At 42.3% G+C, this 26,003-nt stretch overlaps 1 long non-coding RNA gene across 4 annotated transcripts in view; it reads left to right on the forward strand.

Annotated features, from left to right (window-relative positions):
• Nucleotides 1-26,003, forward strand: part of LOC140614811 (uncharacterized) — an 84,823-nt gene extending 58,820 nt beyond the window's left edge. For 2 of the 4 annotated variants that reach the window (XR_012015581.1, XR_012015578.1), the window contains 3 exons: nt 10,917-11,045; nt 23,565-23,691; nt 25,838-26,003. This is a non-coding gene — a long non-coding RNA (uncharacterized lncRNA). Of the gene's footprint in view, nt 1-10,916; nt 11,046-11,775; nt 12,137-15,797; nt 16,187-23,564; nt 23,692-25,837 lie in introns of those variants that run through there. The other 2 variants (XR_012015580.1, XR_012015579.1) reach the window with 2 other exon arrangements.

Here is a 26,003-nt window from a genome sequence, read left to right on the forward strand (position 1 = left end):
ACTTCCACACAGAAAACAGTCTAGACAAAGCATGGTTTAGTCAAGAACCCCAAGCAACCCCAACTCCACTAGTGTGGAATGTAGAGAACAATGACAAGAGCAGAGATATGAGAAGAAATTGGACAGGTTAGCATCTGAGGCTATACAGGCAGGAGACCTAGGCCTGTCAAGTCTGTAGAGCTCTTATCTTTCTCAGGCTCTGAAACTGCTCTATAATCAGTGGCACAATCTAGCAGCAAGAAGCAGAAATGCTGAACGACTGTGCCTGAAGCTGCAGATGTGGGAGTGGTGTCCAGCCCCTGCCCACTCAGCTGCTGATAGCATCTTCATTACTGCCATTACACCCGCAGCTCTTTTGGGGACGAGGGGAAGCTTTCTGGGAAATTTCATAAACTGGTCCCAGAATTTAAGTAGCACCCCAGGGAGTCAGGCCCACTCCACATCCAAAGAGCTAGAGGAAATTGCAGTCAACTAGGAAAAACAATAACCCTCTCTGCCTCACAGGAGTGAGTTATTGTAAGGAACAAATAAGATACCATCTGTGAAAGCACCCATAATCATGAAAGCCTATCCAAATGGGAGGGGCAGTAATGACGAACAAGAAGGAGATTATAATAATAGAGTTCTGATGCCAATAAGGACTGAAACCTCTAAGGCTTTAGGGTTGGGTCTTTTGCTCAAGGTGCAAAAGCAGCAAAATTTGATCTTTTAATGATCAGACCTATGTGACAGGACTAATTCTTAAAGCATCTCAGACAACAGTAGCCGGAGTTTAGGCTGAGCCCAGTGTTCTATAGAATATCCTGATTTCATGATCTTCTACTGAGACCAAAACCAGCTCTACTGACCCACTGACTGCATGAATATCAATGTCAACATTACCCACTGAGGATAGGGATAAGGGTAGGCTTCTCAAAGGTGGAGATTGAGTCTTGAAAATTAATAAAAATTGATAGACAGCTGGAGAGGAGAAGGAAGGGCATTCCAGAAAGAGGTAGCTGAATGTGCAGAAGTATAAAAGCCTACATAAATAAATAAATAAGCCTGTGGGAGATGAAGGAGAAGGAGGAATATAGAATGGTATTTTGGCTAAGGGTGCCTAGGTAGCTCAGTGGGTTAAGCATCTGCCTTTATCTCAGGTCATGATCTCAGAGAGTCCTGGGATATAGCCCTGAGTTGGGGGGGGGGGGTAGTCTTTGCTCAGCGGGGAGTCTACTTCTCCCTCTCCCTCTCCTTCTGTCTTCTTTCTCCCTCTCTCACTCTCTCTCAAATAAATAAGTAAAATCTTAAAAAATAAAAAGAAATATGTACATAGCTGATCCTTGAACAATGTGGGGGAGTAGGGGCCTCGACCACCTTACAGCTGAAAATCCACATAGAGTTTGACTTTCTTTCTTTCTTTTTTTTTTTTTTAAAGGTTTTATTTATTTATTCATGAGAGACAAAGAGAGAGAGGCAGAGAAGCAGGCTTCCCGCAGGGAGCCCTATGTGGGACTCAACCCCAGGGCTCCAGGATCACGCCCTGAGCCAAAGGCAGGCGCTAAACTGCTGAGCCACCCAGGGATCCCGTGTTTGACCTTCTCAAATTATGACTGCCAATAGCCTACTGTTGACTGGAAGCCTTACCAATAACGTAAACAGTGGACATATATTTTGTATACGTATTATATACTGAATTCTCACAATAAAGTAAGCTAAAGAAAAGAAAATGTTATTAAGAAAGTCATAAGGAAAAGAAAATACATTTCTAGTACCTACAGTATCAAAAAAATATCCACGGGATCCCTGGGTGGCGCAGCGGTTTAGCGCCTGCCTTTGGCCCAGGGCGCGATCCTGGAGACCCAGGATCGAATCCCACATCGGGCTCCCGGTGCATGGAGCCTGCTTCTCCCTCTGCCTATGTCTCTGCCTCTCTCTCTGTCTCTCTCTCTGTGACTATCATAAATAAATAAAAAATTTTTTTAAATGTTTAAAAAAAAAAACAAAAAGTATCCACGTGTAAGTGGACCCATGCCGTTCAGAGCTGTGTTGTACAAGGGTCAACTGTATTTGGTCTTCATCCAATCCCTGACACAGAACTCCTAAAACCCATGAATTTCCTAAGTGATGAGTGTGATTAAATTGTTTTTGTCATGTTAATGAACTTTTGGAGAGCACCTAAGGCTAGGGAGCCAACCGTATCATTAGAAGGTTGGAACCTCCTAGGGAGAGGAGAAGTGCTGGAGATTTAATCTATCTCCAATGGCCAATGATTTAATAATTCATGTCTATGTAATGAATCCTCCATAAAAGCCCAAAAGACAAGGTTTGAAGAGTTTTTGGGTTGGTGAACCAGAACACGCCCACATGCAAGGCCCCAAACTCCAGAGAAACAGAAGCTTCTGTGTATAAGACTTCTCCCTATGTATCTCTTCATACGGCTGTTCATTCACATTCCTTAAAATCTTTTGTAATATGCCAGTAATCTAGTAAATAAACTGGTTTCATGAGTTATGTGAGCCACTCTAGCAAAGCAATTGGACCCAAGGAAGAGGCGTGTAGGAACCTCTGATTTCCAGCTAGTCTGTCAGAAGCAGTGTAATAACTTGTGCTTGGACTGGTGATTAGCATCTGACTTGTGGGACTGAACCCTTAACCTGTGGCATCTGATGCTGTCTACCAGAAGACCATGTAGAACTGACACCAGCTGGTGTTGGAGAATTGCTTGGTGTAGGGGGAAAAAAACTACACATCAGAATTGGTTTCAGAAACATAGGCTAAGACACCTTGGTCTTTGCAGTCAGAAAAATGACCCAAGAGATTTTTTTTTTTTTTTTTTTAGATGATACTGAATACAAAAGCTTCCAAATGAGTAAAAATCTACTAGATTTCACTTCTGGTAAAATGACTCGACAGAGAGTAGGGGAATTTGGTATAAAAGCAGTGGGGTAGAAATCAGGGAGAGCAGCCAAACCAAAGCTCCAAACACAAAGGTAGGAGGCAGAGCCTGAAGCAGTGCTTGATTTGTACATGGTTCCTATGGTCAATAGCAAGGGTGTGATCTGAGGGCTTATGGGTGATATCCAGCCCAGATATACAATACAAGTAGATGAGTGGAAGAGAACAGACAGAAGAAGTAGAAGATCAGACAAGGGTCTAGAGCCCAGGGAACACCAAAATTTAAGGAGTGGTTTGAAGAGGAATCCTTTTAAAAGGGCTAAGAAAATGCAGCTAGAGAGGTCCAAAGCCTCCCTAACCAGCTCCACTCTCCCTTCAGAGTGTCCCTCATCCTTGAGTTAATTCTTGATCCTTTCCCTCCACCCTCTCCATCAAAACTCCTCTTCTTCTGAGAGTAGGAGAGCAATCTAAGTTAAATCGATCCACATTTGGGTTTGAATGACCAATGCTTCTCTACCTTTAGCCAGTTATTGAGTGTTAATCTCTAAGTGTAAATTAATCTACAATGGATAAACTTTCAGTCTACTTGGGAATGGTAAAGAAAACTTCAGTTGTATGTAACCACCCTGGCTAATTACTTCAGCTTGAGGAAGAGAAGGAGAGGAGAGAGTTGAAAGCAGCTATAAAGCCCCTCTGAATTCCTATTTCAGTGAACTGTGGTTCCCTCCTTCCCACCCCCTATTTTTTTTTAATTTTTTAAATTTATTTATGATAGCCACAGAGAGAGAGAGAGAGAGAGAGAGAGAGGCAGAGACACAGGCAGAGGGAGAAGCAGGCTCCATGTACTGGGAGCCCGATGTGGGACTCGATCCCGGGTCTCCAGGATTGCGCCTTGGGCCAAAGGCAGGCGCCAAACCACTGCTCCACCCAGGGATCCCCTTATTTTTTATTTTACTTTATTTGTCCTTTAAGTAGGCTCCACATTGGTCATGGAGCCCAACACAGGCTTGAACTCATGACCCTGAGATCAGTACCTGAGCTGAGATCAAGAGTCGGACACTTAACTGACTGGGCCACCCAGGAGCCTCTACCCCTCATTTTTAATAGGGGGCATCCAGGTTTGAATCTGCTGGAAACTTCTAACTCAAAAGCCATGCATACCTAGAAATTCTGGGAACTAGGACAAGCCAAACAATGATGTCCTAGTTGTAGTTCAGTTTCAGGTTGAATATCCTTCTTTCTTCTTCCCCTTTACTGACTCTCAGCAAGGACAGAACAATTTAGGCCCTCAGACTGCACACAGGAAACTGATGAAGAGAGTAGTAGAGAAGAGGACATCACTTTCCATCCATCTTCTCCTTCTGGGAGAGACATCAAAAATCTTTTTTCTGGTATAACCATTATGAAAAAGTTTGGAATTTCTTCAAAAAATTAAAAATAGAATCATCTTATAATCCAGCAATCTCACTCTGAGTATACATCCAAAGGAAATGAAATCAGTATCTTGGAGAGATACCTGTATTTCCATGTTCATTGCAGCATTGTTGACAGCAGACACACTAGGGAAACAACCTAAAACTCCCTAAGTCCATTGACAGGTGAATGGATAAAGAAAATGTGTGTGTGTATTATATATTATATGTATCTATAACTATATATATGTGTGCATATATAAGACTATATTTAATGGGGAAATATATATATATAAATAATGGAATATTATTCAGCCTTTGCAAAGAAGGAAATCTTGACATTTGTGACAACATGGGTGAAACTGGAAGACATTATACTAACTGAACTAAGCCAGACACAAAAGGACAAATACTACATGATCTCACTTATATGTGAATCTAATATAAGTCAAACTCATAGAAGTGGAGAGTAGAATGGTGGTTGCCAAGGATTGGGGGAAGGAGGAAATAGGGAGACGTTGGTCAAAGGGTACAAAGTTTTACAAGGTAAATAAGTTCTGGAGATCAACTGTATAGCAATGTGAATATAGTTTATAATACTGTATTGTACACTTGAAATTTGATACAAGGGTAGATCTTAAATGTTCTCAACACCAAAAAAAAAAAAAAGAAAAGAAAAAGGTAGCAAGGTGAGATGACGTGCATGTTTATTAGCTCGACTGTGGCAATTTTTTTTAGTGTATTTTTAAAATTTATTTATTTAAGTAATCTCTACACCTAACATGGGACTCAAATCCATGACCCCAAGATCAACAATCACATGCTCTTCTGACTGAGCCAGCCAGATGCCCCTGACAATTATTTTTTAAATTATGTGTAGGGGTGGCCCCGGGTGGCTCAGTGGTTTAACCTTCAGCCCAGGGCCTGATCCTGGAGACCCCGGGATCGAGTCCCACGTTGGGTTCCCTGCATGGAGCCTGCTTCTCCCTCTGCCTGTGTCTCTGCCTCTGTGTGTGTGTGTGTGTCTGTGTCTGTCATGAATAAATAAATAAAATCTTATAATTTTTTTTGTTTTTTTTTAATTTATGATAGAGAGAGAGAGAGGCAGAGACATAGGCAGAGGGAGAAGCAGGCCCCATGCACCGGGAGCCCGATGTGGGATTCGATCCTTGGTCTCCAGGATCGCGCCCTGGGCCAAAGGCAGGCGCCAAACTGCTGTGCCACCCAGGGATCCCAATAAATAAAATCTTAAAAAAAAAATCTTATAAATAAATAAATAATGTGTATATCAGAACATAGAGTCATATACCTTAAATATATACAATGTTTTTAAAATATTTTTTTTCAATTTTTATTTATTTATGATAGTCATAGAGAGAGAGAGAGAGAGGCAGAGACATAGGCTGAGGGAGAAGCAGGCTCCATGCACCGGGAGCCCGACGTGGGATTCGATCCGCGATCTCCAGGATCGCGCCCTGGGCCAAAGGCAGGCACCAAACCGCTGCGCCACCCAGGGATCCCTATACAATTTTTATTTGTCAATTATACCTTGGTAAAGATAGGGAGAAAACCAGCAATATCCAAGAAAAAAGAGAAAGAAAAAGAAGAAAGAAAGAAAGAAAGAAAAAGAAAGAAAGAAAGAAAGAAAGAAAGAAAGAAAGAAAGAAAGAAAGAAAGAAAGAAAGAAGAAAGAAAGAAAAGAAAGAAAGAAAGAAAGAAAGAAAGAAAGAAAGAAAGAAAGAAAGAAAGAAAGAAAGAAAAAGAGAGAGAGAGGGAGGGAGGAAGGAAGGAAGGAAGGAAGGGAGAGAGAGAAAGAAAGAAAAAGAAAGAAAGAAAGAAAGAAAGAAAGAAAGAAAGAAAGAAAGAAAGAAAGAAAAAGAAAACAAACCACATCTTTTATTTTTCACTCCTTTCCTTTCTTCCTCTGTGCCTTCCTTTCCTTCTTATTTTTTTCCTCCACAAATAAGCATTGAGTACCTTCTCTGTACCAGGGATTGTGCCAGGTGCTGGGAAGCCAACAGTGAGCTTGCAGGTAACCCTTCGCCACATAGACTCATGGTTAGGAGGAAGCTCTGCCCCTTCTGCTGGTGACTTGAAGGGAACCATGTGGGTGTTACTTAGTTACCATTCCAGACCTGCTCATTCCTCTTGCTCCTTCCTATATTTCCAATCTTTCCCCATTTTTCCGGGATCTAACTTTCAATATGTTAGTAGAGTCATCCAAAGGTTTTACCTCCTGGGAAGCAAAGGACTGAGTTTATGGAATCATAAACTTCTTTCTGATATTTGATTAAAGCACCATCTTGGACACCCCCCCCCCTTTTTTTTAACTTGGTAATTATGTGACCATGAAGTTAATCTTTTTTTTTCCTGTTCTTAGTACAATTTCTGCTTTTTTTCGTAACTTTTGGCCTCCTCACAGTTCACTGCATACACTCTTCCCTCATTACACAGAAATACCTATTTATATTTTATATGCAGAATATACATAACAGAAGAGACAAAACAGCCAAAAATATTAACATCTACTTTAAAAATTGATAAAAATTTTAATACTTTTTTTTAAGATTTTATTTTATTTATTCATGAGAGACACACACACAGAGAGAGAGGCAGAGACATAGGCAGAGAGAGAAGCAGGCTCCCTGCAGGTAGCCCGATGTGGGATTCGATCCCAGGACTCCAGGATCACACCCTGGGCCAAAGGCAGGCGCTAAACCGCTGCGCTACCCAGGGATGCCAATACATTTTATTATGTATATATCTCCTGCTTTTATATTAGAGTTACTTTTTATTTTTATTTTTTTATTTATCCATGACAGACACAGAGAGAGGCAGAGACACGAGCAGAGGAAGAAGCAGGCTCCATGCGGGGAGCCCGATGTGGGACGCGATCCCGGGACTCCAGGATCACGCTCTGGGCTGAAGGCGGCGCTAAACCACTGGGCCACCCGGACTGCTCTCGAGTTACTTTTTAAATACTTACTTCTTTTAAACTTCTCACTTTGATTCATGGAGTTTTACACATGTAATCATTAGGAATGCCCAGGTAGCTCAGCAATTGAGCCTCTGTCTTCCGCTCATGGCGTGATCCCAGAGTCGCAGGATCGAGTCGCGCATTGGGCTCCCTGCATGGAGCCTGCTTCTCCCTCTGCCTGTGTCTCTCCCTCTCTCTGTGTCTCTCATGAATAAATAAATAAAATATTTAAATATATATATATATATAATCATTAACTGTAATTATTGTTCTCTTTGACGCTCAAAAGAATCATGACATGGCCAGTGGGATCCCTCTATGGCTTCATTGTGCAATTAGCACGATTTCAAATATTTTTGGAAGCATCCTTTTCTTAGACGTGACAAGCCTCTCCTGATTTTCCCCCGCTCTAAGACATGGAATTGACTGTGCTTCAAAAAGCCTTGGTTTCTGTTTAAGGAACATAAGAGAATCCAAAATCTGGATGTTGTATTTGGTAGTGAATAAAGTTATTTCCAGGTGACAGATCTGAAGATTGTTCCTTTTAAATCCATCAGTTTGGGGTGCCTGGGTGGCTCAGTTGGTTAAGCAACTGCCTTTGGTTCAGGTGATGATCCCAGGAGGATGGAGTTTGCCTGCTCAGTGGGGATTCTCTCCCTCGCCCACTGCCCCTCCCCCCACTCATATGTGCGTGCTCTTGCACCAGGAGACATTCTCTTTCTCAAATGAATAAATAAATCTTTAAAGAAAAAAAAACCTTTCAATTTTTATCCAACTGGAAATTACTTTGGTTCTAACATAAAAATATACTTCCTTAATATACCATATACTTCCTTTTTTAACCTTTTGCCAAATCTATAATTATAACCTCTTCTCTTTTATAATCTTTATTTGAATCACCTATCACCATTCAGATGTCTCTTGACTGATGCAAATTTGTTTGAATTGTGTTTTTTTTTTTTTTGGTCCAAAATAAATTCAGTATTTATTACAGTATTCAACTGTAAGAAAGATTTTCCAGTTAACTGTTATTATCTATACCGTGGTTATTTATAAATGCCTTGTGTTCTTCTTCAATTCCAATCCTTTTTTGTAAGAATCTTGGTATAAATATAAAATAAATGAATAGTTTAGTGTTGTAATCAAGTTAAACTTGGTAACAAAGCAACTCCTACATATTTCATGATTTATTATTGTGGGAATAATTCAACACGTATGGAAAAGTTTGTATAAATGGTGATAATTACATATGAAGATGGTATGTTTAAGGGTTAGATGGTAGGAGAGATGGAGAAAAATATGGGTAGGAGCAAGAAGTTACTTGAAGGGCCCATTGAACAGTTCTAGAATGGTAACTCAGCAACACCAACATAATACCCTTCATGTTATCAGCACAAGGGCCAGGGGCCTCTTCCCAACTGTAAGTCCAGGAGAGAAGGGCCTCCTGCATGCTCATTGTTAGATCCCCTGTGTGTGGCACAATATCTGATACAGAGAAAATGCTCAATATGTATTTGTGGAAGGAGGGAAGGAAGGACAGCATGCAGAAAGGAAAGAAAGGAGTAACTAATATATGACATGTTTATTTATTTATTTTTTTTATATGACATGTTTATATTTCCAGTTATCCCAAACAATTTCATCAATGCATAACAAAAGGCGGGATTCCTGGATGGCTCAGCTGTTGAGCAGTTGAGCGTCTGCTTTCAGCTCAGGGCATGATCCTGGGGTCTAGGAATGTAGTCCTACATCAGGCTCCCTGAGAGGAGCCGACTTCTTCCTCTGCCTGTCTCTGCCTCTCTCTCTGTGTGTGTCTCTCATGAATAAATACTTTAAAAAAATCGTTTTAAAAAATGCATAACAAAAGGCAATACAACCAATTATACAATACTGTAAATCTAAAAATACATGATTTCAGGAAATCCCCTATGAAAGGTATAGGCATGACAGACAAGTAACACTGATGGAGCAAGTAAGGTTTAATGATTTAAAGGGGTCAAAAAAAATTTTTTTAATTAAAGGGGTCAAACTTCTATGTCGTGTGTGATTCCACTCGTATGAAATGCCCGGAATAGGCAAAGCCATGCAGACAAAAAGTAGATTGGTGGTTGCCTAGGGCTTAAAGGAGGGGGATAATGGAGGGCGTATGCTAACCAGTTTATTATTGTAGCGATGAAAATGTTCTTTTCTTTTCTTTTCTTTTCTTTTCTTTTCTTTTCTTTTCTTGTTTTTTAAGCAGGCTCCATGTATAATTTGGGGCTTGAACTCATGATCCTGAGATAAAGAGTCACATGCTCTACTGACTGAACCAATCAGGTGCCCCTCGATGAAAATGTTTTAACATTGATTGTAGTAATGGTGGCACAATTCTGAAGATACTAAAAACCATTGAATTGTATATTTTAAACGGTCAGTTGTAATAGTATGTGAATTTTATCTTAGTAAAGCTGTTATGAAAGTAGGGGCAGCCCGATGTCTGGCAGCTCAGGTTCAGAAGGGGCCACAAGGCCCCGGCCCCAGCCAAGAATCAATTATAAATAACTCCAACCTATGTAAATAGCCAAACTTAAGTAACCTACAACCCAGGCCAATATGGAGTGGTATTGTTTTAATTTGGGGTCTACTAATAAAATTACTATAACCCTAGAAAAATATCAAAATAAACACAGAGTAATGAAAAGATTAAATCTAAAAAAAAAAGAAAAGATTAAATCTATGGTTTTAATATATTTTTAAAGATTTTATTTATTTATTTATTTATTTATTTATTTATTTATTTATTTATTTAAGAGACAGAAAGTATGAGTAGGGTGAGGGGCAGAGGGAGAAGTAGACTCCCCACTGAGCAGGGAGCCCAATGCCAAGCTCAATCCTGGGACTCCAGGATCATAACCTGAGCCAAAGGCAGACGCTTAACCGACTGAGCCAGCTAGGTGTCCCTATGGTTTCAATATTTTAAAATTAGGGACAGCTGGGTGACTCAGCGGTTGAGCATCTGCCTTTGGCTCAGGGTGGGATCCCAGGGTCCAGGATTGAGTCCTACATCAGGCTCCCTGCATGGAGCCTGTTTCTCCCTCTGCCTGTGTCTCTGCCTCTCTCTCTCTCTGTCTCTCATGAATAAATAAATAAAATTAAAATATGTATATTTTAAAATTAGATTTAAACGTAGTTCTAGCCTTTGTGATTATTTTACTTTGTGTTTTCTTTTTTTTTTTCAAGATTTTATTTAAAGGTAGACGCTCAATCACTAAGCCACCCAGGCATCCCTACTTTTGTGTTTCTGTCTGCCATTTGGTGTGTTAGGATGTTTGAAACGTTCAAAGAATTGATCTTACTAGGTTATGAATATAATTTGGGTTGTTTAAGGGAGTTTAATTAAGTTTATGTAGTGATCATTAAGATGGACTCCCGAACCCTCATTCACTCTGGGATAATTAGTAAAAGCCAAATGGCAGTCCCATTCTCCTTGCCAGTGATTGGTCTAGGAATAGGCAGGTGGCACAACTCTGACCAAGATGTAAGTAAAAGTCCACCGTGGGACTTCTGGGAGAGGTTTCCATGGTCTTGTCTCCCCACCTCCCCAAAAAGGAAATAAAAGTCCCACTTCCTTCTCTGAAATGTTGTGTCTGGATATGATAATGTCATTGCAGTAGCCACGTTGTGACAAGCCTAGGAGTGCTGCCAATACATGGACAAGGGCGGAACCAAGGGAATCCCAACAAAGCGGAGCTCGAGCCCAGATGTACTGCATCCACAGCCCACTTCAGGCTTCATCTTTTGTGAGATAATACATTTCCTTGTTATTTAAGCCACTCCAAGTTAGGGTTTTCTGTTATTGTCACCCCGAAGAAATAAAAGTTGTAATCAGGATTTTTTTTAAGATTTTATTCATTTATTCATGAGAGACATAGAGAGAGACAGAGACAGGCAGAGGGAGAAGCAGGCTCCATGCAGGGAGCCGGACGTGGGACTCGATCCCAGGTCTCCAGGATCACGCCCTGGGCTGAAGGCAGTGCTAAACCCCTGAGCCACCCGGGCTGCCCTATAATCAGGATTTAAATGTAAAAATGTAGTTGAAGAAAGTTTTGTCTTCTAAATTTTATTAGGCATGTAAATTTGATAAATCGAGCATCAGTTGTCTTGATACTGGAAGTTGCAGAGAGTATTACTCTGCACACACAGGAGCCCCTTGGACTTTAAAGTGCCAACAGACAAATTTCAAAGACGGATTCATTCCTTTGATCCTCCTACGGAAACTTACTGTAGCATGACACATGTCTTCAACTGTGGCATTAAATAGAGACTCAGAGGAGTGGGTGGGTGGCTTGGTGGTTGAACATCTGCCTTTAGCTCAGGTCATGATCCTGGGGTCTTGGAATGGAGTCCCATACCAGGCTTCCCGTGGGGAGCCTGCTTCTCCCTCTGCTTAGGTTTCTGCCTCTCTGTGTGTCTCATGAATAAATATATAAAATATTTTTTAAAAAATATATATATTTTTTTTTTTAATAGAGACTTAAAGAAGACATATCTGCAGGGATCACAAATACTGACTTCTGGTATCATTTCTGGTGGAGAAAGAGAAGTTAGAGAACCCAAAGGAACAAAATACAAGTAGTCATGCTCTCCATCAATGACCAAAGGAGACTACACAAACCAAGAGTCACAACCCAAATGCTTTCAGGGTTCAGGTGATTTCTGTGACTGACGTTGAGTGGAAGTGAGGCAGGAGGAAATGGTGGTCCCACCTAGAGGGAGCACCTCCACCCAGACGCAGATAATGTTACAACAAGGAAAAGCTACAGATTCGATGTTGCCAGATCTTCCAGTTTTCAGGAAAAGCCGGAAACCCGGATCATGTGAATTTTTAGATAAAGGCAACCAATTCAACTTCATTTTTTTGAAGGTTTTATTTATTTTTTCATGAGAGACACACACATAGAGAGAGGCAGAGACACAGGCAGAGGGAGGAGCAGGCTCCATGCAGGGAGCCTGATGCAGGACTCGATCCTGAGTCTCCAGGATCACACCCTGGGCTGAAGGCGGCGCTAAACGGCTGAGCCACCTGGGCTGCCCAACCAATTCAACTTCAAAAACAAAAACAAGGGGATCCCTGGGTGGCTCAGTCATTTAGCGCCCGCCTTTGGCCCAGGGAGCAGTCCTGGAGTCCTGGGATTGAGTCCCGCATCAGGCTCCCGGCATGGAGCCTGCTTCTCCCTCCTCCTGTGTCTCTGCCTCTCTCTCTCTCTGTCTATCATGAATAAATGAATAAATAAATCCTAAAAAAAAAAAAAAACAATAAATTGTGTGGCCAAAAAAACACATCTATAGCCTGTCCACAGGCTGCCAGTTTGTAATGTTGCCGCAGAGGTTTACAGCATGCCCATAGAGTAGAATGTGAAAATTGAGACATCTGCCCTGTGCTGCAAACCAGGGCCAACATTTTTTTTATTTATTTATTTATTTATTTATTTATTTATTTATTTATTTATTTATGATAGTCACACAGAGAGAGAGAGAGAGAGAGAGAGAGGCAGAGACATAGGCAGAGGGAGAAGCAGGCTCCATGCACCGGGAGCCCAATGTGGGATTCGATCCCGGGTCTCCGGGATCGCGCCCTGGGCCAAAGGCAGGCGCTAAACCGCTGCGCCACCCAGGGATCCAGGGCCAACATTTCTATCCCACAGGTGCTTCTTCGACACTTAGATTCAGGGCTACCTAGCTGGAAAGATATGATTCATATCAATAGTCCAGCCAGAAGGATTAGCTGCAAAATGCACCTGCAAAGCTGAGTGAATGATCTGTCACATGGGGCTGTTTAAATGTTTTCCTCTGCTTCTATGCTGAAGACTGACACACAGGTTGCATTTCAATCCTTGCCAGACCCCAGTTGCATAACAGTGATTAGCCACCAATGTGATCAGTCCTGCTGAACTCGTTTGCTGTGTTCCTAGGCTTTCTAAATTAGGATCAACCATTCACTCACAGATGAAAAAAATTAGAAAGAGAGAGAGAGAGAGAGAGAGACTGCTCATCACCGGAGTCTCATCACACATCCCTGGAGCTTCCCAGCATAGCCCAGCACAGTCCGCAGTCTGCAGGGGTCACATGACAAATATTCCCTGGTTTCTCGAAGATAAGAGTAGACCCAAGGCCTGTGAATGCCTCTGACTCATAGAAAAATTTGCTCATTTTCATGGTCTAGTGTGTTATTTTAAAATATGTGTGATATGACACATTGTAACAGGAGGAACTTAGGTTAGATATTGAGGACAATTTCCTGACTAAAAGATTGTGAAACATTAGAGCAGGTTATGAATGAGGAAGTAGAGGCTTCATCTATGCAGGACTTTTCCGCTAGGGTAAACGCCTGATTCTGTTGGTCAGATGCTATCACTGAAGTCCGTGGGTTTGTATGAGACATCTCCTCCAGCCTGCTCTTCACTCTTAATAAGAGCTGCCATTTATAAAGGGTCAACATGCTCACTTTTGTAGGTCCTTATCAAGTCCTCATAGAAACCCAGTCAGACAAATTATCCCCATTTTTGCGGACAAGGAAGCTGAACCTCAGGGAGATTAAATAAATTGCCGAAGGTCACCCCAGCAGGCTAAGATTAGAACCCATCTCTGTGTGGTTTCCAAGTCCAGGCCCTTTCTATAAGGCCTTGTGGCTGCAATTCCCTTGGCAGAGTACCCGTGACTACCTGGGGGAATAGAGACCAAAGGGCAGGTTCAGACAAGGAAAATATTATCCAAAACAGTTGGGAGAGCCCTGCTGAGACCCAAAAAGGAAATTAGTGTCAGGAAGAGAGATAAGATGCCAACCAGGGAGGATACAGAGACACAAAGGAGAGGCAAGGTCAGAACCTGGAAGCCAAGGGATATCCTTCTAGAAAGAGTTTGCGCTGACTTAGACGGTCCAGGAAGCTGAAGATAGTGAACAAGGAGTTCCTTTTAAGCAACACTCAGCTTGTGCTGCTGAGCCTGCCAAGCACCAGGCTGGATGTTGCTGACCCGCCCAGCTCAGATTTTCCTTTGGTGACTCCTGACTTGCTAACGGTGCCCTTGGACAATTCCCGTTCCCCCGTCCCACCCACCAGCCATTGTCTTTGATGTACAGGAGCTGAAACTCTTTCCAACAATAACTCTGCAATGTGGTCCAGTGTTGATGCTTATGTTCAGAATACCTGTAACAGTGTAACTTTCCTTCTCTGAAATATGGTTCCTTTTGTTTCTGCCCTGCTAGGGTTCCTGGAATAGCATCATTGCTACAACATAAGAGAGGGCAGGTTGCAAACTAGTTAGTCCCTACAGCCCCAATATATTATACGTTAAGCTACACCGACTTTCCTATTTAACACTTGCTGCTGAGAAGAGTTAGAGCCTATAATGTAAACAAAGCAAAGGAGCAGCTCCAAGACAACTCTGGAGAGGGTGGCCACCCATACCTTATTTCAAGAGGTCATCTGGGTCACACTTTTGTTTTATTGAAGTATAATTAACATACAGTGTTATAGTAGTTTCAGGTATACAACATAATGATCTGACAACCCTATACATTACTTAGTGCTCCCCACAAGTGTAGTCACCATCAGTTAGCAAGCAATGCTATTACAATCTTAAGTGGCTATATTTCCCTATGCTGTACTTTTAATTTTCCATGACTTATTTATTTTAGAACTGGGAGTTTGTAGCTTCTAAGAGCTTGTTTTCCCAGACTCCAGTTGGCCTTAGAAGCTCCAGACTCTGCTCAAATAGGAAATCTAAGGAAATGAGCACAACCAAGGAGACACAGGAGAACAGACTCATCGGGCTGAGTTTCTGGCTGTTTGGCTGGAACTGATATCCAGTTCCTTTCCTTAAACTCCAAATTTCCTGGAAGCTCAAGCCTCGAGGATCAGAAGGCAGGCCCAAATCTGTCCTGCTAGTCTGTGCCTTTGGCAAATTTTTTCATTCTATCTGTATTTTCCTGAAGCACATTCCTCTATAATAAGGGTGGAGAGAGAAAAATAAAGCAGAAATTAAATACATAAATCAGGACCTTTTTTTTTTTTGCCCTGACTAGTCTTAGCTTGGCCAGGTCAATAAATCAATGCAAGGACACATTTGCCTGAAATTACTTATCTCACCCCATTCTCCACTCACTATGAAAAAAAGCCAGAGCTGACTTATCCGTGACTCCAATGGAAGTTAAAGCTCTCCAAAGCCTGCTGAGAATTTGGCCTAGGGATTAACAGAATTCTGGGGAATTCTTTGGATTTTAGGTTCATTCAGTTATCCCACAATCATTTATTGGGTACCACCTATTTTCTAGGTGCTGAGTTCGGAGTGGTGGAGTGCTCCAGAGACGACAAAAGCATAGATTCTGCTCTCTAGCTGCTCAGGGTGTAGAAGAGAGACAAAGCGTGAATTAGATGACTATAGATAGAAAATACTAAGTGCCATGAGAGAGAGAACCACATAATAATCATCACTTATATTTGAATGGGACTTTCTGAAGTCAGTTTCCTTGCATTGTCTCATTTGCTCCTCAGCACACCTGTGGTAGACCTCGGCAGTGATTCTTGTCCAGCATCCTCTCACCATTCTGATAAGTACCCTAACTTCTCACTGGAGAATTTCCATCTACCCATTCATGTCCCATGTGCTGTTGCCGGACTAACTACACCCCAGCATCTGAGGTAGGACAAGTCTCCTCCTGGCTCCAGCTGATCCAAGCACCCAATTCTCCTAGCCATCATGACCATCTCAAGGACGGGAACATGACCCATTAAGAGCAATGAGAATTGGGATCCCTGGGTGGCGCAGCGGTTTGGCGCCTGCCTTTGGCCCAGGGCGCGATCCTGGAGACCCGGGATCGAATCCCACGTCGGGCTCCTGGTGCGTGGAGCCTGCTTCTCCCTCTGCCTGTCTCTGCCTCTCTCTCTCTCACTGTGTGCCTATCATAAATAAATAAAAAAAATTAAAAAAAAAAAAAAAAGAGCAATGAGAATTAGTTGGGATTTCTGCAGAAGTCCTCAAGCTTGTCTGCTGGAGTCAAAGCAGAAAGACTCGGTTCTGGGACGGCTGACAGACATCTTGTCACTCTTTAAACCTGAGCCTGAAGGCGGCAGTAAAACGCAGAGCTGAAAGGAGTATAAGAGTCCAGATGAGGGATCCCTGGGTGGTGCAGTGGTTTAGCGCCTGCCTTTGGCCCAGGACGCGATCCTGGAGACTCGGGATCGAGTCCCACATCGGGCTCCCGGTGCATGGAGCCTGCTTCTCCCTCTGCCTATGTCTCCGCCTCTCTCTCTCTCTCTCTCTCTCTCTCTCTGTGTGACTATCATAAATAAATAAAAATGAAAAAAAAAAGATAAAAAAAAAAAAAAGAGTCCAGATGATATCATTTGAGCTCTGAATTCACCAATGCCTGAAACCGTCTCTGCCCCTAGACTTTTCACCTATGTAAACCAATAAGGGCCCTTTTGTCAGAAGCCGATATAGGTTGGGTTTTCTGTCAGTTGAAACAAAAAGAGTCGTGAAAAAGCTCTAACTCTATGAGATAAGTATTTCCATCTCTATGTTATGAAAGAAAAATAGAAGGTCACATAAGTGAAAAAGGAACAGCTAAGAAGTAGTAGAACCCCATCTCAAACACACAAATCCTGATATAAATTTCTAGGTTCAGTCCTTCATACCACAGCTGCTTCCCTCAGTCACAGAAATCCTGTGGAAGAACAGATAAGTAGGTGGGAAAGATTAGTTCGGCTTCATAGGAGCACCAATTTAGCTGGACTTTGAAAGACAGGTCAAATTCCACCCGAGCTGATGGCAAAAGTACTATGGGTAAAGGGAGCGTCATTTGCAAGGTCTTGGAGATGAGAAACTCAGGGGTAGCTGGACAATAGCAAATACTTCAGTTTGTCAAATGCATTGGGTGTATAAGAGAAGATAACAGAAAGCTGATTTATGATCAGAATGTTTGGGGAACTTGAAATTTATCCTGAAGGTCAGAAATTTCCAAACCACACTTTATTTTTTTTTTTAATTTTTTTTTTTTTAATTTTTATTTATTTATGATAGGCACACAGTGAGAGAGAGAGAGGCAGAGACACAGGCAGAGGGAGAAGCAGGCTCCATGCACCGGGAGCCCGACGTGGGAATCGATCCCGGGTCTCCAGGATCGCGCCCTGGGCCAAAGGCAGGCGCCAAACCGCTGCGCCACACAGGGATCCCGAAACCACACTTTATTAAAGCTTGGCTTCAAGTGACCAGAACTCAATTTTGGCTAGCTTAGTTGTACAAGATCTTGGGGATGAGGTCCAGGAAAGAAGATTCAAAAGAACCCAGTGAGGAGAAAGAGTCAAATTCTTGGCTTTGAGTTCCAAAATGGTATCTTGAAACCAGGACAATATGATGGAGCTCAAGCAGGACTTGCCTCCTTGAAAGGCCTCCCTTTTTCTGTCAAACAAATAAATAAAATCTTTAAAAATAAATAAATAAAAACAAAAAAAATCACAGGTGTTTAGTTACATCAAAAGCTGCCAAATAGTCAAGAACAATTAGGACAGAGAAATGTCCATTGGATTTAGCAAGCTAGAAATTATGAGTGAATTTGACTTCATAATTTCAGTAGAGGAGTGGAGAACAGAAACCAGGTGTGAGGAGGTTGAAAGCAACACAAGGAAGTAAATTTATATCTCCAAAAACCCCTTTGCTTCAAACACATGGCCTTGACATTTAAAATGGAAAAAATGGAAAAAAAATTAAAAAGAAAAATGATTTTTAAAAAAGACATAGCCGAACTCTCACATATCCCTATGAACCAAAAATGGAATAGAAACACAATGCAATGAGTAAGGTGAAGCGTCAGGCTTAGGAGCTCTGAGTCTAGAAGCTGGACAGTGGAAGCTGGACAAAAGGTCAGCTCCTATGGGGACAAAGTTCTCCCTCAGTGTGGGAGACTGATGCTTGCAGCTCCATATCAGAGGCTGATGGGGGCTCCATGACTTATTTAAAAAACAAAACAAAACAAAAACTGAGGGTGCCTGGGTGGCTCGGTTGGTAGAGCATCTGCCTTTGGCTCAGGTCCAGATCCCAGGGTCCTGGGATTGAGCCCTATATCCGGCCTCCTACTCTGCAGGTAGCCTGCTTCTCCCTCTCCCTCTCCCTCTGCCTGCAGCTCCCCCCTACTTGTGCTCTCACTCTCTCAGATAAATAAATAAAATCTTAAAAAAAAAAAAAACCCTGAAGAAAATAGCTGTTAGTCTGTGGGGTTGTATCTTTATTAGAGCCCAGGGTGGTGAGAAATGAAGAGAAATTATCAAGTCACCTGCTGGCCCCATGACTAGACCCATCATATCCCTAATATCCAGGGATGCAGAAGCATGAGCAGAGGCCCTGGCTTTATGCTGACACCCAGAGAGCCAGATGGAAGCATCCTGGCATCCTGGGCAGGGATGAGGGAAAGTAAGAGAGAGAGAGAGAGAGAGAGAGAGAGAAATCAAACAAAAAAACAAAAACAAATACTTTCTCACTCAAAAGCTTATGAACCATAATTCCAAAATATATGAAAGGACCTACTGGTGGGAAAGCTAGGCTTTGATATGAACAATCAGATCAGAAAATTTCTCAAATTTCCTCTGGAAATTTGTAAAACAGTATAAAAAGACCTTAAAAGAGTACATTGAACATGTTCAGAGATGAATGTACACCTTTCATTTCAAAAGGAAAGTGTGAAGCAAAAATAAGCTGAAATGAAACAACATGAACGAGAACCAATTAGAAATCCTTGAAATGAAAAATACCCTAGGGACACCTGGCAGGCTCAGTCAGTAGAGCGTGCAACTCTTGATCTCAGGGTCTTAAGTTCAAGCCTCACGTTGAGGGTAGAGGTTATTTAAAAAAAGAAAAGAAAAATACCCTAACTGAAATCGAAGGGGCTATAAATAGGAGGAATTCTAGAATAAGCTACTCTCAAATAGTATATTAGAAAACTGGAAGAGGGACAGAGGAATTCACTCAGAACATAGCATGAATAAAAACGAAAAACACAGAGAAAGCAAGAAAGCAAGAAAGAAGGAAGGAAGGAAGGAAGGAAGGAAGGAAGGAAGGAAGGAAGGAAGGAAGGAAGGGAGGAAGGAAGAAAGAAAAAAGAAAGAAAGAAAGAAAGAAAGAAAGAAAGAAAGAAAGAAAGAAAGAAAGAAAGAAAGAAAGAAAGAGAGCAATTAAAAATAGGCAGAACAGGGATCCCTGGGTGGCTCAGCGGTGTGACCCTGGAGACCCGGATCGAGTCCCACATCAGGCTCCCTGAATGGAGCCTGCTTCTCCCTCTGCCTGTGTCTCTGCCTCTCTCTCGCTCTGTCTCTCATGAATAAATAAAGTCTTAAAACACACACACACACACACACACACACACACACACAAAACCCCCAAAACTCTTTAAAAAATATGCAGAATAGGGGCGCCTGGGTGGCTCAGCCCACTAAGTGTCTGACTTCTGCTCAAGTCATGATCCCAGGGTGGTGTGGATCCAGCCCTGCATCTCATTGGGCTCCCTGCTCAGTGGGGAGTCTGCTTCTCCCTCTGCCTCTCCCCACCAGCTTGTGCCCTCTCTCCTCTCAAATAAGTAAATAAATATTTAAAACTTTAAAACATATGCAGAATAGAAGGTAAATATGTATATAGTAAGAGTTCCAGAGAAAGAGAATTGAGAGGAATGACAGAAAAGGCAATATTTGAAGAGAAAATTACTGAATTTTTTTCCAGAATTGAAGAAAAAGCCCTAGGAATGAAAGAAATTTATAATCAGCCAAATTATTATTCATGAGTGTTGGGGGAGAGAGGATCTCAGTGTATAAAAACTAAGAAATGTTTGCTACTCACAGGCTCTTACTAAATGTACTACTGGATTTTGATTCTAACACATGCATCTGTTCATATGTTAGCATCTCCAAAATCATAATGTGTATTACAATCAATCAGCAACTTTTATTCTTAGTTTTATTTTCTCTTAAAAAAATTCTAGGGACTTCTGGGTGGCTCAGTGGTTAAGTGTCTGCCTTTGGCTCGGGGCGTGATCCTGGAGCCCCGGGATTGAGTCCTACGTCGGGCTCCCTGTGTGGAGCCTGCTTCTCCCTCTGCCTGTGTCTCTGCCTCTCTACCCCTCCATGTCTCTTATGAATAAATAAAATCTTTTAAAAAATCTTTTATTTGCTTAGTTTTCTTTGTACTTAACCTAATGTGCCATCAAACGTTCCATCAGCTGCGCAAATCTGCTTCCATTAAGCACTCTGTGCCATCTACTTAAGGAGGTGTCCCTGGAGCCCTCTGACTTGCTCCAGAAAGAGCTGTTCTCAAAGCCTGTGGCATCATTGTTACCTTAGCTTTTCTTTTTTAAAGATTTTATTTATTTATTCATGAGAGACATAGAGAGAGAGGCAGAGACACAGGCAGAGGGAGAAGCAGGTTCCCCGCAGGGAGCCTGATGTGAGACTTGATCCCAGGACCCCAGGATCACGCCCTGAGTCAAAGGCAGATGCTCAACCACTGAGCCACCCAGGATTCCCTACTACCTTAGATTTTCTATTCAGCATCATGTTGGTGATTTCCTTCACCTCTGTCTTGTGATGAGGACCTGGTCTCCTGGTTTCTCTTATTCCTCCCCCTTGGTTTGTCCCCTTGTTTTAGTGGAGCAAATTCTCCTATTATGTCCCAACAGTGCACTGGAAGGAACATTTCAGACTTTGCATGTCTGAAAGTATTTTTTTCCTACCCTCAGTCAATAGCTTGGTAGGGTTAAAATTCTAAGTTGGAAATTATTTTTTTCCTCAGTATTTTGTGTTTTTTTTAAAAGATTATTTATTTATTTATCCATGACACACACACACACACATACACACACACAGAGGCAGAGACACAGGCAGAGCGAGAAGCAGGCCCCATGCAGGAAGCTCGATATGGGATTCAATCCTGCTACTCCAGGATCACATTCTGAGACAAAGGCAGACACTTAACCCCTGAGCCACCCAGATGTCCCATGACCCCTTATCTTTTAAAAGAATTGATCCAAAAAAAAAAAAAAAAGAATTGATCCAGCTGTTGTATGGAGAATAGACTGCAAGTAGGCAGGTGAGGGAAGAAGCAGGGACACTAGAGTTTATGTTATATTTTGTGGCAAAAGAAACTCCCCCATAACTTAGAGGCTTAAAAAACAAACTCTTAATATTACTCATGGTTCTATGGGTTAGGAATTTGGACCAAGCACAGCCTGGCTAGCAATTTCCGCTGTGCCTGGGATATCCACTATGGCTTCTTTATTCACGTTTGTTCACAAATAGCTGAGGGCCAGCTGCAACAGGAGTGTGGGATAAATGTCTGGCTGTTGCTGTTGATTAGACTTCAATGGTTCACCTCTAGGTTGTCTCATAGCCTCCCCCTCTTCATGTGGCATCTCTAGCACAGTAGCCAGACTTTTTACATGGCAGCTCCAAGCTGTGGGGTCTTCTTGGGTTTTTGTTTTATTTTTTAAAGATTTTATTTATTTGAGAGAGAGCATGAGTAAGGGGAAGGGGCAGAAGAAGAGGAAGAGAGAATCTGAAGCAGACTCTGCTGAGTGTGGAGCCTGACGTGGAGCATGAGGTCACGACCCCAAGATCATGATCCAAGTTGAAACCAAGAGTTGGGTGCTTCACTGACTGAGTCACCCAGGAGCCCCAGGGCTATGGGGCCTTCTTAAGGCTTTGGCTCATCACCAGCAAGCATCAATTCTCCACATTCTCTTATTTAAAGCAGAACACAGGCCAGCCTGGATTTGAGGAAACGGGCCCCTCAAGAACATGAATACAGGGATACCTGGGTGGCTCAGTGGTTGAGCATCTGCCTTTGGCTCAGGGCGTGATCCCAGAGTCTGGGATCGAGTCCCACATCAGGCTCCCTGCGGGGAGCCTGCTTCTCCCTCTGCCTGTGTCTCTGCCTCTCTCTGTTTCTCATGAATAAATAAATAAAATCTTAAAAAAAAAAACAAAAAACATGAATACAGGAACAACTTTAAAAAAAGAAAAAGAAAAAAGGGGCCCTGGCTGGCTCAGTCAGTAAAGCATGCAACTCTTGATCTCAGGATCATGAGTTCAATTCCCACAATGGGGTAGAACCTAGTTTAAAAAAGAAGAAGAAGAAAAAGAAAAAAGAACATAAATACAGGAGCTTTAGTTTATCGGGTGGGCAACCAATGACATGGCACAACAGCAATAGTTCAACCCCACTACGTTGAAAGCTAATAATTAAGGCAAAACTTGATTCTAGTATGGACCAAGGTGGTAGCAATGGAGATGGTGAGAACTCACTAGTTTCTGGGTATGTTTTGAAGGCAGGGTTGAGGGGATTTCCTGACAGCATTGACACAAGGAAGGGTCAAGGGTACTCTGAGGTTTTCAGATTGAGCACATGGAAGAATGCCGTTTACTGAGAAGCAGAAGACTGAGTGAGAGGCAGGTTTGGGGGAATATCAGGAGTTTGGATTTGAAACTTTAAGTGTGAAGTTTCTATTGGACATATACATGGAGGTATCAAGGAACAGCTGACTACGCAGGTTCAGAGAGGTCAGGTGTGGATATATAATCTACCAGTTGTCATTGTAGATAGTATTTAAAGCCATCGACAGGACAATATCACCAAGGCAGCTTGGGAGCGAAAAAAGGAAGCCCCGGGATCGAGTCCCACATTGGGCTCCCTGCATGGAGCCTGCTTCCCCCTCTGCCTGTGTCTCTGCCTCTCTCTCTCTCTATCATGAAAAAATAAATAAAAGCTTAAAAAAAAAAAGATAAGGGGTCATATCTTATCACGTCCCTGCTCAGAGTACTCCAATGCTTCTCATCTCAGAGTAAAACCAAAATCTTTACAACAACCTATAAGATCCCAAGGACTGGCCAACTATGGCCAGTTTGCCGAATCTTTGTACTACTGGGATTTTGTTTTGTTTGTTTGTTTGTTTGTTTTAATTTTTATTTATTTATGCTAGTCACACACACACAGAGAGAGAGAGAGGCAGAGACACAGGCAGAGGGAGAAGCAGGCTCCATGCACCGGGAGCCTGACGTGGGATTCGATCCCGGGTCTCCAGGATCGCGCCCTGGGCCAAAGGCAGGCGTGAAACCGCTGCGCCACCCAGGGATCCCTTGTTTTGTTTTGTTTTTAAGGGGCTGTTAAAAAATTAAAAATGAGAAAAAGAATACGTGACAGAGATCATATGTGGCCTGTACAGCTTAAAATATTTACTATCTGGCATTTTACAAAAAACTTTTGCCAATCTCTCCCTTGCACAGCTGGACCCTTGGTGACTCTGCGTGCATCTTCTCCTCTTGCTCACCAAGCCCTCTGCTCATCCAGCCCCAAGCAAACTGGCCGCCTGGTCATTCCTTGCATTTTCTTACAGTTGCTCCAACTAGCCAGGTATGCCCAAGCCCTGAGGTCTTGACTCCTGCTATCTTCTCTTCATGGAACATTCTTCCCCAGTTTGTTATCCAAAGTCCTTTTCTCTCAGGTCTTTACCCAGATGCACTTTCTCAATGAGGCCTTATCTGTCCACCTTATTGAAAATTACGTGTCCCTGCATCTCTAACTCTCTCTGCCTTATTTTTCTCCATATCACATGTCACTAACACATATTTTTTGCCTTTTGTTGTCATTGCTTATCTTCTATATTCTCCTACTAGAATGTAAATGTGTGGACAGGAATCTTTGTCTGCTTTCTTCACTGATGCAGTCTCAGTGTCTAGGGCTCCTGCTGCATGGTGGGCACTCCGTGTGCATTTCCTGGATGTTTTTATGGGTCATGAGAACCATTACATCTCTCTGTTTGCTGCATAGCACTTGTCAGCAGCTGCAAATGCCATATTTAGTGGTCTGTCCACAAACTCCACTAAAGCGGGAACTGCAGAGCTGTGCTCGACAAATATCAAGTATCCAATGTAATATTTATTCCATAAATAAATACACATCCCACACGTCTTTTAAAAGAATGAATGGGAAGTGAGGCAGTAGAAACACAGTAAGTCGACACTTTTTCAAGAATTTTGCCGTGGACAGGAGCAGATAAATGGAATGGTGGCCGGAAAAGGATACATGGTCAAGGGAGGGTTACAAATGGTGATACAAGGAATAATCCAGATTGACACGTATGTTAATAGCATAGGAAAAAGGAGAAATTAGAGAAGCAGAGTTATTGGAGAGGGGAAAACAATAGGGTGCAGAGCCCAGGAGGAAAGGTTGACTGTGATGGACACAGTTCTAGTCTTTCCTTGAAGAGGAGGAAAGAACAACCTCCAGCAGTTAAAGCCTCATTAATGGCAAGATGAGGAAGTTCCCTTCTGGCTTCTAGTCCCTCACTAAAGTGTGGAAGGTGAGATTACCTGCTGAAATTAGGGGGTGGGTGGGAGATTGGAGATTTGAGAAGAGGGGACAAAAGAGTGTGGAGATAGAGACTGTCCTAGGGAAATGTGAAGGGACAGCCAGGTGGTTACCAAGGGCTCATTTGGGGTCAATGGTCACGAATTTCAACGAAAGCAATCACCCCATTTAGTAATTTCTCTTGAGCAGCATCCAGCTCCTGGGTTCCAGGTACAGAGAACACAGAGTTGAGTTTAGTCAGGGTGGTTGTAGCAAAACTGGGATTCTCAGTGCATGGTCTCCAGACCAGCAACATCAGACTCATTGAAAGCTGGTAAAAAATGCTAATTTTCAGGCCTCATTCCAGATTCTTGAATCAGAAACTCTGTAAGAGGGCCTAGCAATCTGTGCTGTAACAAGCTTTTCAGATGATTCAGGTTCAGCATGGCTCAATTGGGTCCTCTGTTCAGAGTCTCAGAAAGGCTATGAAATAAAATGTGGGGTTGCACTCTTCTCTGGAGATTCTGAGGATAAAACTTCTTCCAAGTTCATTCAGGTTGTTGACGGGATTCAGTTCCTTATAGTTGTAGGGCTCAGGTGCCCATTTCCTGGTTGGCTGTGAGCTAGAAGCCTTTGTCAGCTTCTTAAAACTGCCTGCATTCTCTGTCACATTGCCCCTTCTATTTTCCAGCCAGCAAGTTGGTGATCAGAACAGCACTTTAAGACAGTGGTCTTTAAACTGGGGTTTTAAGGGGTATGCAGGCATGGAATATTTGAGAGCACCTGTTCAGGGGGATCTTTGACTTCTGTATGTACATTGGCTGAAAAATGACCTTCACGGTATACCATTATGCTTCTTGTCCTTTCCCACCACGCTGTTTGCATCACTCTTCTATTTATGAAAGATTTGTCTCTCACCCATCCTAAATCTTATATTGTAAATTGACCCAGGATATAGAAAATTCATCTCTTTAAACAGGAAACCTATAACAGGCTTTGTGTCTTCCCTGGTCCTATACATATTTCTGTGAAGTTTGAAGCACCACATTGGAAACGGGGTAACTTAAAAAAAAAAAAGGAAACGGGGTAACTTGGCACATGTTGAAAGTGTTTCAATTTAGATATATGGTCGAATGGGTCCAAGGAATAATAAAATAATATATAATACTACTACTACTAATAATAATAATATTACTTCTTTCCTCCCCAGACAGCTGTGAAAGAAGGTATTGCTTCAGAGACAGAATCCTGTGAGGGCAAAGCACAGGGAAGTTCGATAGGAAAAACTGAGAATGGCAGCATCTTATATCATCTGGGCACAAACTCTGGGCAAGACTCTCTTGCTGTCTCTAGCCAGGAAATTTAGAACTGGAATC

This window comes from Canis lupus, chromosome 23 (assembly GCF_048164855.1).
Source record: "Canis lupus baileyi chromosome 23, mCanLup2.hap1, whole genome shotgun sequence".
Taxonomy (NCBI): domain Eukaryota; kingdom Metazoa; phylum Chordata; class Mammalia; order Carnivora; family Canidae; genus Canis; species Canis lupus.